This window comes from Saimiri boliviensis, chromosome 6 (assembly GCF_048565385.1).
Source record: "Saimiri boliviensis isolate mSaiBol1 chromosome 6, mSaiBol1.pri, whole genome shotgun sequence".
In the NCBI taxonomy this organism is placed as follows: domain Eukaryota; kingdom Metazoa; phylum Chordata; class Mammalia; order Primates; family Cebidae; genus Saimiri; species Saimiri boliviensis.
The window spans coordinates 33,891,366-33,907,929 of NC_133454.1; the positions used below are offsets into that span (position 1 = coordinate 33,891,366).

The 16,564-nt window shown below is 35.1% G+C and overlaps 1 long non-coding RNA gene across 1 annotated transcript in view; it reads right to left on the minus strand.

Moving 5' to 3' along the window:
- LOC141584809 (uncharacterized) overlaps positions 1-12,044 on the minus strand; it is a 499,778-nt gene extending 487,734 nt beyond the window's left edge. Inside the window, exons 1-2 of the long non-coding RNA XR_012518004.1 lie at positions 11,930-12,044; positions 10,875-10,998 (exon numbers count right to left, since the gene is read on the minus strand). This is a non-coding gene — a long non-coding RNA (uncharacterized LOC141584809). The remainder of the gene's footprint in view (positions 1-10,874; positions 10,999-11,929) is intronic.
- Between the last annotated feature and the right edge of the window lie 4,520 nt (positions 12,045-16,564).

Genomic DNA, 16,564 nt, shown 5'->3' on the forward strand with positions numbered 1-16,564 from the left:
TTACCTATTTAACAAACCTGCACATGGACCCCCGAACTTAGAATAAGAGTTTTCAAAAAAAGCAAAACAAACAAACAAAAAAGGATTTATTTGACACACAGATGCATATACACATAAAGAGAGATTTTTTAAATGAATGGATATTTTCTTGGAAATAGTTCATGCTGTGGGTTCATGATTCCCCCATTTGGGGTTGTGGATTTGGGGGTTATACCTCCTTCACCTTAGTTCTAGAGAAAGTGAGCATTAATAGGATCCATTGGCAAGTCATCTACTTCCCTATGATAGAAGATACTCTGGACTGTAGTCTCACTCTCAATGCAAAATTTATGGGGAGAAAGATAAGCTAACTGTGGGTTTTGTTTTTGCCTTGTTTCAATTTTTGATAGAATGTTTGTTCTCCTAAAAGTTGTCATATCGGAGAATACATGAGTATATTCTGTGAACACAAAAAAGGAAGAATGCCAGAGTGGGTCATCTTTGCCCCTACAATATGCCTTTTGAGAGCTGCAAAAGACTCAGTAGAAGAAAGCTCATGGTGACAAGTGAATGTTTAGGCATTAAAGAAAGAGCTACATTGACTATCCAGAAAAGACATATATCATGAAAGAAGTCCTCAGCTAGGGACATATCTGGGGCCCTTCGATATGCCCAGAAAAGAAAATGGCAGTTTTAAGTATTTACCATACCCAGAGAGTACAAAGCCAGCATACACAGTAAGCTGAATATATTTTAAAGGAATGTGAGCTCAAAATCAAGATGTGTTTTTATTTTATCACAAGTATTTTTACCAAAGATTAGTCAAATAGACAGATTTTTCAAATGCATATTGTCTGTAGTCCAAATAATCTTACAATTATTATTCTTTTTAAATTTCTGAACTTTCCCCTAGCTTCTCCAAACACTTCTATAGTGACCATTAATTATTCAGTGCAGTGGCTTAGAGCAGAATAATTTTTCAGCTAATTAATAGTATCACTTTCTTTACACAAGTCTTTAAGTTTGAAGGAGAGAATCATACCCTGTACAATGACTACAGTGTGGTCAAGAAGAATAAAAAACGACAAGAGATTTAGCTTCAGATTGTGGTTTAAAAAAACAAAGTGAAATGCCATTTTTGTGTCAGCTGAGTGTGCACAATAAAAGTCAAATTGAATGTGTTGAGGAGTATCAGACAAGAATGTGGAAAGGCAGGTGTATGAGGCAAGCTTGAAGAACTAGGAATACACCTCAATATGCTTATACATTAGATTTATCTACAGAAATTACAAGCATAATATCCCTATCAAGATAAATTTCTCAACAAAATAATTTACATAAATGTCAAATATTTTTGCTTCACATAAAATATATTTAGATTGCTAGAAATCATTTAAATAGTTTTTTACTTAGAAAAAAATAAGCAGATTTGTTTCAGAAGATAAAATTTAAAAGATGAAGATACAGATTCTAAAAATTTCTTAAAGAGCATTTTCCCTAATAGTAGCATATGCTAAATGTGAGAGCAGAAAAAAATTTGTATTTTAATGATTGAACAGTGTCATATTTTAACTTATTTTTAATGTTTTATAGTTGTTTTCCTTTATGTTAAACATTATTTTAAAATATTTTTTAATTTGACAAGAGAATACAGATAGTTTCCTAGGTCATCACTCCTTATGGGGCACATGGGATATTTTGATACAGGCATGCAATGCTTAATAATCACATCATGAAAAATGGAGTATCCATCCCCTTGGAGTAACCAAATGTATCCTTTGTGTTATAATCATCCACGTTTAGTTATTTTAAATCATAAAATTACATTCTTATTCCCTATAGTCAACCTGTTGTGCTAGCAAATACTAAGCCTTTTCCTTTCTGTATTTTTTATACCTGTTAAGCATCCCCACTTCTCTACCCGGTCCCCCACTAACCTTACCAGCTTCCAGTAACCATCTTTCTAGTCTCTATCTCAGTGGATTCGATTGTTTTGAGTTTCAGATCCCACAAAGAAGTGAGAACATGCACGGTTGTCCTTCTGTGGCTGACTTATTTCACTTAACATAATGACCTCCAGTTCCGTCCATTTACAACAACATGCAAATCTTGCTTCTAAATCTTGGCTATTGTGAACTGTGCTGAGACAAACATGGGAGTGCAGATATATCTTCAATGCTGATTTCGTTTCTTGGTGGTGGGCTACATACCCAACAGTGAAACTGCTGGATTATTAAGTAGTTCTATTTTTAGTTTTATGAGGCACCTCCAAACTATTCTCCATAGTGGCTGGACTAATTTACTTCCCCACCAATAGTGTACAAGGGTTCCCCTTTTCACCACATCCTTGCCAACATTTGTTATTGCCTGTCTTTTGGGTAAAAGCCATTTAACTGGGGTGAAATGATATCTCACTATAGTTTTTATCTGTATTTCTCTGATTATCAATGATGTTGAGCACAGTTTCATATGCCTGTTTACCATTTGTATGTCTCCTTTAGAGAAATGGCTATTCAAATCTTTTGTCAACCTTTTAATCAGATTATTAGATATTTTATCTACATAGTATTTTGAGCTTCCTATATACTCTGGTTATTAATGTCTTCTTAGATGGGTAGTTTGAAAATATTTTTCCCATTCTGTAGGTTGTGGTTTGTCTCTTCATTTTGTTGATTGTTTCCTTTCCTGTATAAAAGCTTTTAACTTGATGTGATTCCATTTGTCCATTTTTGCTTTGCTTGCCTGTGCTTATGGGGTATTACTCAAAAAATTTTTGCCCAGACCAACGTCCTAGAGAATTTCCCTAATGTTTTCTTGTAGTAGTTTCATAGTTTGTGATCCAAGATTTAAGACTTTATTACATTTTGATTTGATTTTTGTATATGGTGAGAGAGAGGCATTTGGTTTCATTCTTCTGCACATGAATATCTAGTTTTCTCAGCATCATTTATTAGAGACATTGTATTTCCCCAAAGTATGTTCTCAGCACTTTTGTTGAAATATTTGTAGGTATGTGGATTTGTTTCTGGGTTCTCATTCTGTTCTATCGGTCTATGTGTCTGTTTTAATGCCAGTACCATGCTGTTTTGGTTACTATAGCTCTGTAGCATAATTTGAAGTCAGGTAATGTGATTTCTCCAGTTTTGTTCTTTTGGCTTAGGAGAGCTTTGGCTATTTGGGATATTTTGTGGTACCATATAAATTTTAGAATTTTTCTTCTATATTTGTGTAGAATGTCTTTGGTATTTTCATAGAGATCGCATTGAATCTGAAGAACGCTTTGTGTAGCATGGACATTTTAACAATATTGATTCTTCCAATCCATGAACAGTGAATATATTTTTGTTTTGTTTTGTTTTCTCTTTAATTTTTTTCATTAGTGTTTTATGGGTTTCATTTTAAAGATTTTTTTACTTCTTTGGTTAATTCCTAGGTATTGAATTTTATGTCTGTCTATTGTAAATGGAATTACTTTCTTGATTTCTGTTTCAGATTGTTCACTATTTGCATATAGAAATGTTAATAATTTTTGTATGCTTTTTTGTTCTGCAACTTTACTAAATTTGTCTATTAGTTCTCTTTGATTTTTGGTAGTGTCTTTAGGTTTTTCTCAAATATAAGATCATATATCATCTGCAAACTAGAATAATTTGATTTCTTTCTTTGTAATTTGGATGCCCTTTATTTCTTCTCATCTCTCAGCTCTAGCTAGAACTTCCAGTACTATGTTGAATAACACTGGCAAAAGTGGGCATTCTTGTCCTGTTCCAGGTCTTAGAAAAAAGGCTTTCAGTTTTTCTCTATTTGGTATGATACTAGCTGATGATCTGTTGTATATGGCTTTTATTATGTTGCAGTACATTCCATCTATACCCAGTTTTTTGAGTGTTTTTTCATTAAGGGATGTTGAATTTTAGCAAATGCTTTTCAGCATCAGTTTAAATGATTATATGGTTTTTGTACTTTATTCCTTTGATATATCACATTGCTTAATTTGTATATGTTGAACCAACCTTCTGTCCAGGGATAAATCCTACTCAGTCATGATGAATGATCATGTTAACATATTGTTGAATATGGTTTGCTAGTAATTTGTTGAGAATTTCTGTATCAATATTTATCAGAGATATTGACAAGGAGTTTTTGTGTTTGTTTTTATGTGTGTCTGTCTGGTTTTGGTATCAGGGTAATACTGGCCTCATAGAATAAGTTCACAAGTATTTTTTCCTCCTTTATTTTTTGGAATAGCTTCAGTAGGATTGGTATTAGTTCTTCAAATCCTTGATAGAATTCAGCTGTGAAGCAATAGGGTACTGAGTTTTTCTTTACTGGAAGACTTTTTTATCATGGCCTCAATATCATTACTTGTTATTTGTCTGTTCAGGTTTTGGATTTCTTCATACTTCAGTCTTGGTAGGTTGTACTTGTCTAGAAATGTATTCATTTCATCTAGATTTTCCAATTTTTTGGTATAAAATTGCTTCTAGTAGCCACTAATTATTAGTGTGAAACATTCTGTAATGTCTTCTCTGAGTATATGCATTTGGGTCTTTTCCTTTTTTTTTTTTTTTTTTCATTAGGCTAAAGTTTTGTTGATTTTCTTTTCAGAAAAACAACTTTTTATTTCCTTGATCTTTTGTATTGTTTTCTTCATTCCAAATTCATTTATTTTGGCTCTAATCTTTATTATTTATTCTACTAGTTTGGGGTTTGGTTTGCTCCTACTTTTTAACTTCTTTAAGATGCATTGTTAGACTATTTACCTGAAGTTTTTCTTCTTTTTTGATGTAGGCACTTATTGCTATAAATTTTCCTTTTAATACTGCTTTTGCTATAATCCATAGGTTTTGGTATGTTGGGTTTACATTATAATTTGTAACAAGAAATTTTTCAATTTTCTTCTTAATTTCCTGCATGAGTCACTGATCATTCAGGAAAATATTGTTTAACTTTTATGTGTATAGTTTCTAAAATTTCTCTTGTTATTGATTTCTAGTTTTATTCCAATGTGATCAGAGAAAACGCTTATTATTATTTTATTTTATTTTTGAACATTTAATAATTGTTTTGTGACCTAACATATGGTCTATCATTGAGAATGATCCATGTGGTGAGGAGAATAATGTGTACTCTGCAGCAGTTGGATGAAATGTTTTGTAAACATTTATTAGCTTCATTTGCTCTATACTGCAGAGTAAGTCTGATTTTTTTTCCTAATTGATTTTTATCTGGAAGATCTGTCCAGAGTTGAAGTATCCAGCTATTATTGTATTGAGGTCTTTCTCTTTCTTTAGCTTTAATATTTGCTTAATATTAAATATTAATATTAAATATTAATTTAATATTTAATATGCAGACTCAAGTGTTGTGTGCACATGTATTTATATCCTCTTGTTGACATGACTTCTTTTTTATTATATAATGACCTTTTTGTCTTTTACAATATTTGTCTTGAAATCTATTTTGTCTAATATAAGTATAGCAACTGCGGCTATTTTTTGGTTTCCCATGGCATAGAATATCTTTTACTATTCCTTTATTTTCAGTCTATATGTATCTTTAAATGTGAAGCATGTTTCTTGTAGGCAACAGATCACTGGGTCATGTTTCTCAATACATTTTTTATATTCTATCTTTATATTGGAGAATTTAGTCTATTTATATTCAGTGTTACTATTGATATGTTGAGACTTATTCTTGTCATTTAGTTATTTGTGTTGTGGTTGTTTTTTGGTCTTCCATTCCTATTGTACTTTTAGTGAAAGTGATTTTCTTTGCTGGTATACTTTAATCTCTTGCCTTTTATTTTTTGTGCTACCTGTTGTATCTTATAATGCAATATTTAAAACTGATTATAACTTAACATTGATTGCATAACAAACATGCAAAAGGAAAACTTATGATTACTCTACACTTTAACCTCATCCCTCTACTTTCATCTTTTTCTCATTTCTCTTCATGTCTTATCCTACTGTTTTAAGTCTTATTTCTTTTCTCTTGCTGCTTTTGAGATGCTTTCTTTATCGTTGACCTTGGAGAGTTTTGGTTATTAAATGTCTTTAGGTAGTCATCTTTGGGTTAATGTTTTATAACCTTCTTGTTATAAAAGGTGTTTTACAACTTTCTTGTTCTTGGATATGTATTTTTTTCTCTAGGTTTCAGAATTTCGCTGTTATTATTCCTTTTAATAATTTTTCTACCCCTGTCTCTTTCTCTGTCTCTTTTTTTAAGGCAATCTTAGATTTGCCTTTTTGAGGCTATTTTCTAGGTCTTGTAGGCCTGCTTTATTCATTTTTATTCATTTTTCTTTTGTCTTCTCTGACTGTATATTTTCAAATAGCCTGCCTCCAAATTCACCAATTACTTCTTCCCCTTGACCAATAGCAGAAATTCTGCTATTAAGAGATTCAGATACATTTTTCAGCATGTCAATTGAATTTTTCAACTCTAGAATTTCTGCTTGATTCTTTTAATTATTTAACTATCTTTGTTAAATTTATCTAATAGAATTCTGAATGCTTTCTCTGTGTTATCTTGAATTTCTTTGAGTTTCCCCAAAACAGCTATTTTGAATTCTTTCTTTGAAAGGGCTCTAGAATGAACAGTTAATGAAACCAGCCATATTTGTATCCTTCCCTTCAGAGTAACGAGTTCCCCCACATCCCTAGATGATCCAAAGAGGCTGTCTGGGAGCCAGGGACTGAAGTCCAAAATCTTTGAAATTTATCTGATATTCTATTCTATTGTGACTAAACTGTCACTGAAACCACAACACAAATTCCTTCTCTCTCTTTCTTCCTCTTTCCACAGGCAGAAGCTCCTCTCTCTGTGGCCAGCACTACCTCTCAATCTATGGTGGATTCTGCCAAGCCACTGCCAACATTCACTAAAAGCCCAAGGGCTCTTCACTCATCTTGTGGTGAACACTGCCAGACCCAGGACTCTGCCTTCAGGGTAGGGAAGGTCCAGAAATGCTGTCCAAGAGCCTAGCCCTGGATTTGGGGAAACTGAGAGCTCATTTGTTGCTCTACCCTACTCTGGCCAAACTGGGACGTAAGGTGCAAGGGAAAAGCCCCCTTTACTTTTCCCTCTGCTTTTCTCAAATAGAAGGAGTCTCTCCCTGTAGCCATAACAGCTAGGAATGTGCTGGGTCACACCAGAAGCCAGCATATCTTAGAGTCTAAGGCTTATGGCACATTACCTGGGGTAATGCTGTTGGTTACTTAGGGCCCATGGCCTTTTTTATTCAGCAGGTGATTAACTCTGCCAGAACTTGGTTCTTCCCTTCAGGGCAGCAGGTTCCCTTTAGGCCTAGTGTGTCTATAAATGTTGTCAGTGAGCTAGGGCCTGGAATGGGGGCCTCATGGCTCTGCCTGGTGCTATATACTATTGTGGCTGAGCTGGTATCTAAGATGAAAGATAAAGTCCTCCTTAGTCTTCACCCAGCTCTCCTTAAGCAGAAGGAATGAGTCACTTTCATTTCTGTGAGCTGCATGGCCTGGGGTTGGGAGAGAGATGGCAAAAGCACTCCCTTAGCCACCCCAGCTGGTGTTTTTCTAGGACACATTCTACCCTAATCCACTGGCTCTGAGTCCAGGCTAGCACTAGAAGTTGCTTAGACTGTCCTTTTAAGTTTAGTCAGGATCCCAGAGCACTCTGTCCTGTGGTAGCCATGCTTGCTTAGAAACTCAAGTTCTGACCACTGGGATGGGTGTTTCCCTCTAGCTAGGTCTGGTCCGAATGCTTCCTCCATGCATGGGTGCTGGCTGAGCCCAGAACAACTTAGCTCTCTGCTGTGACAGGACAGCATTGAGTTCAATGGAAAGTCCCCTGTGTTCTCTCTCCTTCACATGCACAGACTCTTTCTCCACGCTGCATGACTGCTGCCAGTGGACAGGGTAGGGGTGGGATCCGTGATTCATGACTCTCTCTCCTACCTTCTTCAATGCCTCTTTCAGTGATATAAAGTTAAAACCAGGTACTGTGATTTCTCACTTTATTTTTGGTACTTGTGACAGTGTTTTACTGTGTGCAGATTCTTATTAAATTTGGTGTTCCTGTGGAGGAGATGAATAGTGCAGTCATTTATTCCACCATCTTGCTCTCTCCTGTGTAACTTTTCTAGCATACAGATGTCACCCTACTGCTGAAACACTAGTAACTGCACATAGCTTTAAGTTAAAGTTTTAATCTCTCAGCATGTTTATAGATAAAATGTGAAAAGACATTTTGATGTCATCATAGAAGTTTCATTCACAACGAAGTGTATGACTGTCAATCAATAGTTGCATTTTATTACTGGATCTTTTATTCATAGCTTCTTATGTGTCTACTTTTCCTTACATGATTTCAGAATCTATTATTTCATATCTGTTAATCCTCTAGTTGAATATATGAATATTGGCCTTGTTTTATATTTGCATAGACATAGGTATTACAATAAAAATTCACAGAAGCCTTTTTAAACAAAACTTCTATATAATTCTTCAAACACTGTATTAAACTGAAATATGCCTGCTTTGGTTAAAATCCAGAATCATAGAAATACTAGTCAATTACCATGACTTTGGCTTACATTTAGCTCTAAATCAATTTTTATTGAAATATAGCGACTTGAATAAAAACAAAAAAATTGAGTGCAGTTTTGTGACTGATCTCTTTCTAAGTGTAAGTATTAACCTTCAAAGTGCTGAAACCAGATCATAGATTAGGGTATCCTCAAATTTAGAATTCTTAGAAGTCCAATAATGCTATTTATTACAAGACACATATTCTTGAATTTTCCACTGTCTCTCCCAATATCAGACACATACCTACAACATCTGGTAAATATATACTGAATAAATTAATTTCTGGCATTATATCCATGTATATAAATAGATCCTTTGAGAATTTTAAACCCTGGCTAGAATGTTCAGTCTAAGAAAAAAAAAAAAAAAGACTCTTTTAAAAATTAAATTAGTTTAACTGGATTGGCTTTATATAATAAAAATTAGTTTAACTGGATTGGCTTTATATAATAAAAATTCAAAATGGGCAGCCAACTTAATGTTGGCTTATCTTGAACTCTATCCAAATTCATTACAGCCGAATCAAAGATACATTTGTTATGCCATGATTCTAACCTATAACTCATTACTACAGAAAAGACCATTCTAAATGGCACAGTGAGACTTCAGTGTGGACTTTAATCATTACATTACTATTGCAATTTTGGTAACAGTATGCAGGCATCTTGAGCGCCATATATTAAACATATTGGAAGCACCTACAGCACCTTACACCTATATATATATATATTTAATACTTTAAGTTCTGGGGTACATGTGCAAACTGTGCAGGTTTGTTACATAGGTATACATACGCCATGTTGGTTTACTGCATCCATCACCCCATCATCTACATTAGGTATTTCTCCTAATGCTATCCCTCCCCTAACTCCTCACTCCCCTGCTGTCCCTCCCCTAGCCCCTGACTCCCTGACAAGCCCCGTGTATGATATTCCCCTCCCCGTGTCCATGTGTTCTCATTACTTATAAGTGAGAACACGAAGCCTCACACCTATATTTTTAAGAGCAAAATAAACACATATGATACAGAATGAATAAACTGGCATCTTTGGGGGCTTTAGATGATCAAATAATAGTTTAAATATACCCAGATGACATGATACAGGCTTCATTTTTTCTGTAGCCGATTTAGTAAAATATTAATACATTAATTCTTCTTAATCATAATCACAAAGTTGAATAAAAATTAAATTGAGAATATACTATACTCTTGAAACAGTTCCCTCAGAATGGAATTCCTATAGCTTTAGATTTACCATTTTCCTCTTCCTCCATAATTTTTTCATATCTTTAAAGAATGAATTTCTTAGCAAGCAAGCATGTTCTTTTATGAATTATTTATAAACTAATTAAAATAGCATAAATCACAAATTTCTGATGGATACAGATGGGACTCTGTAATGACAGTCCACCAGGAAGGACAGTTTTGATATGACCTTAAAGTGTTCAGTAATTGCCATTTAGTAGAGCAGTTGAGAATTGTAATATTGTCTATTTTGTAGCTCAGATTGAACCAGCACCATGTTGATTAGCATATGTTAAAGCTACCCCTGTTTTATTCTATTGCTAGTGGAGCAGCTGTGCTGAGGAACTGATTTCTCATTGGGCTTTTGAAAGCAAAAACTCAAAACAATAGAGTCAAAGCAGGAATACTGTGAAAACTGTTTTACCCATTATTATAGGAGAAACACTCACACACATACATACACATACACAACACACACACAAATATGTCTACATCTATGTCTATATAGTTTTTGCTAGTTGATTCTTTTTTAACAAATTGCTCAGTCTACCAAAGTCTGCCTGCAGATTTTTCTTCTGTGCTTGGGCAGAGACAGAAATTACAAGTTTTACTCAGTACTAGTGCTAGCTATTTGAGACAAAATAAAAAGTCTTGTCTATGTTGAGCATGGAAAAGGAAAAATGAAAGAAAATGCTCTCATAACTTTGTTGTTGAAAGAGTAATAGCAGAGTGAATAGCATAAGGAGTAATAGAAGGTCGAAGTGGGAAATGAGAGTCAACCAAGGAAGTACAAAAAGCCTTAAGTGACCAAGAAGGCCAAATGCGGAGGAGAAGGCCTTTCAGGCAACAGATAATGAATGGCCAGTGAAAGCATTGTCCATTACCAGGCTTCAAAAACATTGTCGAGAATTTCTCTATATAACAAACTACTTGAAAACGAAAATAAAATAGAGGCTGAACTCTGTAAACTTCTTACCTATCTATTTTCAGACTCACCAGGATGTACTAGTTTTCTAAATCTAACTTAACTAATTACTATGAGCTTGGAGACATAAAAGAACAGAAATGTATTCTCTTACAGTTCAGCAGAGCAGAAGTCCAAAATCAAGGTATCGACAAGGTTGGTTTCCTCCCGAGGCTCTAAAGGAGAAGGCTTCCTTTTCCCTCTCTCCTAAATTGTGATGGTTGCTCGCAGTCCTTGGCCTGTAGACAAAATCTCTGCATTCATTTTTGCATCACATTTCTCTCTGGGACTGTGTATCTTTTTCTCTCTTATAAGGATACTCTCATTGAATTTAGAGCCCAATCAAATCCAGTATAATCTCATTTATTGCTTGCCTTAATTTTATATGCAACCCCCCCCCCCATTTCTGAATAAGATCAAATTCTTATGTTATAGGTGGGAGAGAATTTGGGGACACAATTCAGCACATTCAGCATGATTTCTATCAAGGTTTAGAAACAGATTATTCAGTTATTTAAGATTTCTTAAAAAAAGCTTTGTTTTCATATTTAATAATCAAGAGCTATATAATATAGACTTGAATTATTATTTTTAATCAAGTGATAGAATGGCTATACAGCTACCTGTATCAACACTATAAAACATTCTCTGTTGCTCAATTTAGAAAAAGCAAATACATATTAATATCTACAGAATCTATTTTGTTTCCATTCTTTATGAAAATTGTTTGCAGAATTCTGTCTGTATATGTGGGGAGGTTATCTTTTCTATTAGATAGAAGGACGTCAATACAATTGGTAGCCATTGCCTTGTTATGATGCCCCAAAGCCCTGCTTTAACAAGTCCTCCAGGTGATTCTAGTACTCACTAAAGTTTAAGAAGCACCGAACTAGAGCAACAAGTGATTTCACTTGTGTTACCCGTTTATTTCTTGAAACAAGCCAGTAGATCAGGCATTAATACATTTCTTTCCTTACAGATCTAGAATATAAGGCTCAGAGGCGACTTGACTCAAGTTAGACAATTCACTGAGTCAACGGCAGAGCTAGATGGAAAATTTATTCACATTAGTTAATATTCTAGTCAGTTTCATGAACTAAAATTGTGATAAGAATATAGAAACAAATACATGTAGTCCACAAACTTCACCGAACCTGGGATATCTCTCACCTGTTTTTTTTTTTTCTTCCTGTTTTCTGTATTCTCACGCTGGATGCACATGGAAAGCCATTTCAGACACCAACACTGTCAGCTGCCAGGATATTCTGACTGCCTCCATGCTGTGCCCTGCTGCTCTGTGCTCCAGTGAGCGCAGGCGTTTGGCCTGACCTCCACAGGTGTATCACCTTCCCTCCTTCAGGAAAATTCTCAGTTAAAGAGACATGGCTGGTAAATTTAGATTTGAATGTTTAGATCCATAGCTCCTCCCTGAATATTTCTCTCTTCTATAAAAACAAGTGCTTTACATTCACCAGTAAGCCACACATGGAGGAAAGTTATTCTTAAGTGTAGCAAACAAACATCAAAATAACAGTCAACCTTTCAAATATTGCTCATTGCTAATCAGCAGGAACTGTGAATTACAACTCACAGAATAAACAGAATCTTAATTACTCCTTTCATCTTGCCCGCCAAGTGACATCTCTCATCTAGAAAATGTAAAAAAAAAAAAAAAAAGAGTTGAAAATAAGATGACTAATGAATTGATCAGACGATATGTATCAGAAAAGAGAGTATGTAATTGTGTAAAGAGAACACTCAGATCTGTTCTAGGCCCATTGCTAACTCAATGTATGACTTTTTAATCCATTGGCTATTTTCATATTTGTCGATATATAGCAGTGAGATAAATGTTATCCTTCTTCTGTATTAGGATTTACACAATATGAATGAACCTTTAACATTCCGTCAAAAATATTCAGCTAAAATATTTCTATTTTGAGAAAGATTCCAGGTTAAAGTTCACAGAAATGATTTAGATCACAGAAATAATCTGAAAATCACATGTTGTTAAAAATCTGTAAGGGAGCTATTTTGCTATCTTGTTCAAGGGTGAAATCTGAACACGACTGACAATGCCTAACACAGTATTGCTCCTAAGACCATGTTCTCAAGTCTAATAAGTTATGCAAAACCCATACACTCTGAACCATGTAACCATGACTGTAAATCAACATTTAGTGATCATCAATAGTACACAAAGGATTTGAGTGTAACTTTGACTTTTTTTCATAGTTGTTCAACTTCTTGGAGTAAGTGAGGTTTTATAATGTCATTTTACAAAAACAATGCCAGCAAAGCAGATGTCCTGATAGAGGTGTTTCCTCAAGTTAACACCAAATGTTACACATAGAAGTTCTCAATACTTGCACTGCCCTTGGTTAAAATAGCACCCTCAAATTACAAGGCATAATTCAGCATCTTAAATAAGAATTATTTATTTTTAACCTAAATTTTGTTGCCTTCAAAAGAGTACTAGAAAACTTAAAATACCCTGACATTACAAGGATTTAAAACCATAACCTTAAAGATTTTGGAGTTTATCTCAGAATGATTATGCTATGCAAAGTATGATCTATTAGCCACATGAGGCTATTTAAATGACAAATTAATCTGTCTTAATAAGATTAAATATTCGGTTTCTCAGTTGCAATAGTCACATTTTAAGTCCTCAATAGCCACTTGTGCCTAGTGGCTACTGTAATGGATAGATTAGAAAACATTCCCATCACGAAAAAAAGTCCTACAGTGCTGGTGTAGGTTCTTGAAATTTCGAAACAATGGCTTGATTTGGGAGAATGGGATGCCATGAAATTTGTATTCAAGATAATTTATTTGGGGTACAATGTGGAGAATAAATTTGTGGGCAGAGAAGACTGGAAGAGAGAATTCTAGGTAGTTCCTTGTATTAGGGCTATCTGGGGAAACAGAACTAACAGGATAGATGTATATATAAAGGCAGGGCACATTTATTAAGCAGTATTGACTCACATGATCACATGGACACAATAGGTAATCTGCAAGCCGAAGAGCAGGGAAGCCAGTCTGAGTCCCAAAACCTCAAAAGTAGGGAACCCGATAGTCCAAGACTACCAAACCGGAAGAACATAAAGTCCCATGTTTGAGGGAAGGAAGCATCCAGCATGGAACAAAGATGTAGGCCGAAGGCTAACCCAATATAATCTTTCCACGTTCCTCTGTCTACCTTTATCCTAGCTGTGCTGGCAAATGATTTGATGGTGCCCACCCAGATTCAGGGTGGGTCTGCCTCTTCCAGTTCACTGACTAAAATGTTAATCTCCTGAAGACACCCAGAAACAGGAAAATTAACTCCCTAGATACCTTTGATTTGTTGAAGTATATCAGAGAGTAAGAAAAATTTAAAACCCATAAATAATTAAGAAGTGATTTAATGTGAGTAAATAGAAATTGGTGAGATCAGTGGTGAGGTGGAAGGTAAAAAAGGAGGGCAAAAGAGCTTATAGGAAATCTGATAACACAGAGTTCAGAGATGCCACTACAAGGATTCTACCTATGTGAAGCTCAGGACAGATTATTTACAACTCCTCGACACTGCTGAAAACCAAAAATATTTTGAGTTACCTGATCACAGCTTACCTCGTAAGTTATGTTTTCTTCAGTTCCTGCTTATATTAGTTGGCTTGGGCTGCTATAACGTACCATAGACAACGTGGCACAAAGATTCACTTATTTCTCACAGTTGCAAAGGCTGAGAAGCATAAGATCAAGGTGAAGACTGATTCAGTTCCTCATGAGGATTTTTTTTTTTTTTTTTTTTTTTTTTGAGACGGAGTTTTGCTCTTGTTACCCAGGCTGGAGTGCAATGGCGCAATCTCGGCTCACCGCAACCTCCGCCTCCTGGGTTCAAGCATTTCTCCTGCCTCAGCCTCCTGAGTGGCTGGGACTACAGGCACGTGCCACCATGCCCAGCTAATTTTTAGTATTTTTTTTAGTAGAGACGGGGGTTTCACCATGTTGACCAGGATGGTCTCGATCTCTTGACCTCGTGATCCACCCGCCTCGGCCTCCCAAAATGCTGGGATTACAGGCATGAGCCACCTCGCCTGGCCTGAGGACTTTCTTTCTGGTTTGCAAATGACTGTCTTCTTACTGTGGAAAGAGACAGAGAGAGAGAAAGAGAGAGAGAGAGAGAGAGAGAGAGAGAGAGAGAGAGAGAGATTCCTTTTTCTTTTTATTAAGCCATTAATCCCAGCATCAGGAGGGTACTACCTTCATGACTTCATCTGCCCCTAATTACCTTTCCAAGTTAGGACTTCAAAATATGAATGTTACAGGAACAGGAACTCACTCCATAACACTCTTTTCAATTTTCTATGAGGGTCCTTCACTGCTGGAATCTAACTAGAATATTATTGAAAAGGAAATCTGGAAAATTCCTTTAGCAAGTATTCTACTCCTAAGGTATAGAGAAAAGCTTACAAGATCTGTGATGATACTGAGATTCAATTAATCATATATTTGTGATATAGTTTGCAGCACTGGATAAAGCAAATTCTTTCATCTTCTCTCATCCATATATAGTATTGAAAAAACAGACCAGTAAGAATAACAAGGGTGCCTGGTTTTAGCACTTGAATCAGGTATTGTACTAGAGATCTTTGCCATTTCAACAAGATAATATAAAAATATAGGGTATACCGATTGCAAAGAACAAAGTAACTACAAAAATATAGGGTATTCGGATTGCAAAGAACTAAGTAACTACTTCTATATGCAGACTCATAATAATCTCAGGAGAGGATCCTTAGGAGTATCCAAAACAGTGTTTACAATTAATAAGTAATTATAGCAAGGTCCCAGGATATAAATTAATATAAAACACCCCTTGTATTATAGCAATGTGATTCCAAATAGATTTGAATAACCATAAAATATTTAGAAATAAATTAAACAAAGCATATACCATATCATGTTTTTTGTTTTGTTTTTCCTGTGGTTTTGTAAATAAAGTTTTATTAGAACACAGCCACACACATTTGTTTTTTAATCCAACTTTTATTTTAAGTTCAGGGGTACAAGTTTAAGTTTGTTATATAGGTAAAACTGTGTCATGGGAGATTGTTGTGCAGATTATTTCATCACCCAGGTATTAATATTAGTTATTTTACCTGATCCTCTCCCTCTGCCCACCCTCCATCCTAGTGTGTGTTGTTCCCCTCTATATATCCATGTGCTCTCATCATTTAGCTCCCACTTATAAGTGAGAGCAAGGAGTATTTGGTTTTCTGTTCCTGCATTAGTTAGCTAAGGATAATGGCCTCCAGCTCCATCTATGTCCCTACGAAGGATGTGATCTTGTTCTTTTTTACAACTGCATAGTATTCCATGATGTATATGTACCAAATATTCTTTATCCAGTATATCATTGTGGGCATTTAGGTTGATTCCATGTCTTTGCTATTGTGAATATTGCTGCAATGAATGTATGAGTGTATGTGTCTTTATAATAAAACAATTTCTATTCCTGTGGGTATATACCCAATAATGGGATTGCTGGGTCAAATGGTTTTTGTTTTTGATTTTGAGGAATTACCACACTGTCTTACACAATGGCTAAACTAATTTACACTCCTATCAACACTGTGTAAATGTTTTCACACTTTTTCTCTGCAGTCTTGCCAACAACTACTATTTTTTCTCTGCAGCCTTGACAGCAACTACTATTTTTTGATTTTTTTAATAATAGCCATTCTGACTGCTGTGAGATGGTATTTCTTTGTGGTTTTGATTTGCATTTCTCTAACCAGATCTTGTCCTTTTAAA